Source organism: Chiloscyllium plagiosum, chromosome 12 (assembly GCF_004010195.1).
Source record: "Chiloscyllium plagiosum isolate BGI_BamShark_2017 chromosome 12, ASM401019v2, whole genome shotgun sequence".
Taxonomy (NCBI): Eukaryota; Metazoa; Chordata; class Chondrichthyes; order Orectolobiformes; family Hemiscylliidae; genus Chiloscyllium; species Chiloscyllium plagiosum.
The window spans coordinates 85,905,967-85,909,878 of record NC_057721.1 but is presented as its reverse complement, the minus strand read 5'-3'; the positions used below and the strand labels follow the sequence as shown (position 1 = coordinate 85,909,878).

General features: G+C 48.4%; 1 protein-coding gene across 1 annotated transcript in view; it reads right to left on the bottom strand.

The window, feature by feature from the left end:
- LOC122554865 (high affinity cGMP-specific 3',5'-cyclic phosphodiesterase 9A-like) overlaps positions 1-3,912 on the bottom strand; it is a 48,820-nt gene that overhangs the window by 36,731 nt on the left and 8,177 nt on the right. The window lies entirely within an intron of this gene.

The following is a 3,912-nucleotide window of genomic DNA, read 5'->3' as shown; positions in this document are numbered from 1 at the left end:
GGGGTAACAGAGATAGGGAAAGGGTGTAGCGGGTTACAGAGAGAGGGAGGGGTGTAGGGGTTACAGAGATAGGGAACAGATTTGCAGTGAGCAGAAAGTTTGGAGAGATGTGGTGTTCCGGTTAAAATGCTCCGTTCTGAGCTGGCCGGGAGTGTGGGAAGGCCAATGTGAGCCCCTTGGAGCAGCAGTCCCACCTACAGGATGCTTCCATGAGGAATGGTCATGGAATAAGGATCCTCTGGGAGCTCTGTGACTTCAATTACAAACTTCTGCTAATGCTAGGGGGCAGCTGTTTAAAATACTGACTCAGAGGATCAGAATAGGAAACACAGAAATTCAGAATGTGTGCGGTTCATTCACAAGTGTCATTACTCTCATAAAAACTGAGAGAACTGCAGATGCTGTAAATCAGAAACAAATGCAGAAGGCACTGGAGAAGCTCAGAGATTCTGAGGAAGGGTCACTCGACCTCGAACATTAACAATAGTTTCTCTCCACAGACACTGTCAGTCCTGCTGAGCTTTTCCCGCAATTTGTTTTTGTTTTATCATCACCATGGCGACTGCTCCCCAAGGTGACAGGAACCAAGTCAATGATTTCAATGGAGCTGAGGCTGAGGCTGCAGCTTTGAAAACATCATCGACTCACTGCCAAGCAGAAAGAGGCCATTCAGCCCATCGAGTCTGTGCACAGGGCAGACTGATGTAACAAAAGGCCAATTTAAAAGACAGTGGGGACGTGACCGAGAGGCTGTTGAGAAAATGTTTCCTCTTGTGGAAGAATCTGGAAGGAGAGATCACTGTTTAAAAATAAAGGAGTCACCCATTTCAAACAGAGATGAGAGATGTGGTCTTTCTCTGAGGATCGAGTGTCCTTGGAGCTCTCTTCCTGGAAAAGGTGAAGTCTGGAATATTTCTAAGGCCAAGGTGGATAACTTCTTGTCAAAGCAAAGGGGTGAAAGGTTATCAGCGATAGACAGGAATGTGAATTTGTGGTTACACTCAGGTCAGTTTTGATCTTACAGAATGGCAGAGTGAGCTCAACGGGCTGAGTGATGTAGTCCAGAGCCTGATTCCAATGTTGGTTTGGACATGGCCATTTCTAATCCAGTCTGGGCTGGGAATAGTGTTTCACAGTCAAGATTGTCAGGAGTCTGTGATGACATATCAATCTCCATCAGGATCCTTTCCTAACCTAACACTATCACACCATCTCATTGGATGAGGTTTGGTGCACTCTCCAACATTAAATATTGAACCATGAGCTTTTACAGCAACTGTCCCCCAAGCTTTTTCTCCACATAGTTAGCATTTGTATGTTCACATACACAACTGTGTTTACATTAACCACCACCTTGACTCCCAGCAAGTCTCTGAATTTATCAAGTTATGACTTGGAGCTCCTGGTATTTGACTGGAGTGGACAAACTTAAAAATCACACAAGATACACAATAAACCTGTTGGACTATAACCTGGTGTTGTGTGATTTTTAACTTTATCAAGTTAGGCACTCCGGAGGTGCATTGGTGATGGAGGGAGTGGATCTTTGTGGATGCAGTAATAATCAAGTGGCTGCTTTGTCCTGGACGATGTCAAGCTTCTTGAGTGTTGTTGGAGCTGCCCCCAACCAGGGCAAGTGGGGAGGATTCCATCACCCTCCTGACTCGTGCCTTGTAGATGGTGGACAGGCTTTGGGGAGTCAGGAGGTGAATTACTCACTGCAGTATTCCTAGCCTCTGACCTGCTGCTGTAGCCATGACCATCTTCCTGTGTGTCAGGTATGACTTTAATCACCGGAGAGTTTGCCACCTTGATACCCATTAATTCCAGTTTTGCCAGGGCTGCTTGACACCGCACGTGGTTGAATGCAGCCTTCATGTCAAGGGCTGTCCCTCACCCCTCCCCTCTGGAATTCAGCCCTTTTGTCCATGTTTGACCCAAGGCTGTAATGAGGTCAGGAGCTGAGTGGCCCTGGGGGAACCCAAACTGGGCATCACTGAGTAGGTGCTGCTTGATAGCCCTGTTGGTGACATCTTCCATCACCGTGTGGGTGGCACGGTGGCACAGTGGTTAGCACTGCTGCCTCACAGCGCCAGAGACCCGGGTTCAATTCCCGCCTCAGGCGACTGTCTGTGTGGAGTTTGCACGTTCTCCCCGTGTCTGCGTGGGTTTCCTCCGGGTGCTCCGGTTTCCTCCCACAGTCCAAAGATGTGCAGGTCAGGTGAATTGGCCATGCTAAATTGCCCGTAGTGTTAGGTAAGTGGTAAATGTTGGGGTATGGGTGGGTTGCACTTCGGCGGGTCGGTATGGACTTTCGGTATGGACTTGTTGGGCCGAAGGGCCTGTTTCCACACTGTAATGTAATCTAATCTAATCATTTTACTGATGATCGAGAGTAGATTGATAGGGAGAGTGGGGAGAGAGTGGGGACTGCAGATGCTGACGATCAGAGTCCTCAGATGCTGCTGGCCTGCTGTGCTTTTCCTGCGCCACACTTTGTGAATCTGATGGGGTGGTAATTGGCCAGGTTGGATTTGTCCCTGTTTTTATATACAGGACATACCTGGGCAATTTTCCACATTGTTGGGTAGCTGCCAGTGTTGTAACTGGACTGGAACAACTTGGCTAGGGGAGCGACAGGACACGTCTTCAATACTATTGCTGGAATTTTCTCAGGGCCCAAAGCCTTTGCAGTATTCAGTGCCTCCAAACATTTCTTGATACCCCACGGAGTGATGTGAATTGGCTGGAGACTGGTATCTGATGCTGGGGACCACTGGAGGAGGCAGGGATGGACCATCCACTCGGCACCACTGGCTGAAGATTGTTGCGAAAGCTTCAGCCTTATCTTTTAAACTGATTTGAGGATGGGGATATTTGTGGAGCCACCTCCTCCAGTGAGCTGTTTAATTGTCCACCACAGTCACGCCTGGATGGGGCAGGACTGCAGAGCTTCGATCTGATCCGGTGGCTGTGGGATCCCTTAGCTCTGGCTATCACTTGCTGCTTCTGCCATTTGACAAGTAGTCCTGGTTGGTGGCTTCCCAGGTTGACACCTGATCTTCAGGTTTGTCTGATGTTGCTCCTGACATGCCGTGCTGCAGTCTCCATTGAACCATGGTCGGTGCCCTGGCTTGATGGGAATATTGAATGGGCCATGAGGTTACAGATTGAGCTGGAGTACAGTTCTGCTACATCGTGGTGTACACCACATCTACGGGTTCCCCAAGTTCCACCTTACTTGTCACTTACAGACAGAGCTCTAATAAATTAGTCAAAAACCATTTTCCTTTTACAAAATGGATTTGCTTCATTTTATTCTGATTTAATTTTACTTTTTAAAATTTATTCACAGGATGTGGGCGTCACTGACAGGGACAGCATTTATTGCCCATCCCTAATTGCTCAGAGGGTAGTTAAGAGTCGACCACGTTGCTGTGGGTCTGGAGTCACATGTACACCAGACCAGGTAAGGATGGCACCCTCCTTCCCTAAAGGACATTCGTGACCCTGGCGGGTTTTTCCAACAATCAGCAATGGATTCATGGTCACTCTTGGATTAGATTTTCTTTCCAGGTGTTAGTAATTGAGTGTAAATTTGACTAACCTGTTGCGGGGGATTTGAATCCACAATTCCCCACGTCTGCTTGGACGCTGGTTGCCAAAACCAGTGATGGCTGCACCACCTACTTGCAGACTGAACCCCGAGCCGTCTGCCTCTGCTCCCCCTGCATTCTCTCCCTACTCACTCGATCTGTCTCCCTCATTTGCTCTCTCGCACACTCTCTCTCTTCCTCTTTACTCCCTTTCTCACCCTCTTCTCCCTCACTCTTTCTCTCTCTCATGGTGTCTCTTTCCACTCATTCTCTCTACTACCATGCATTTCTGTTTCCCACTCTCCTCTCTCCCCCC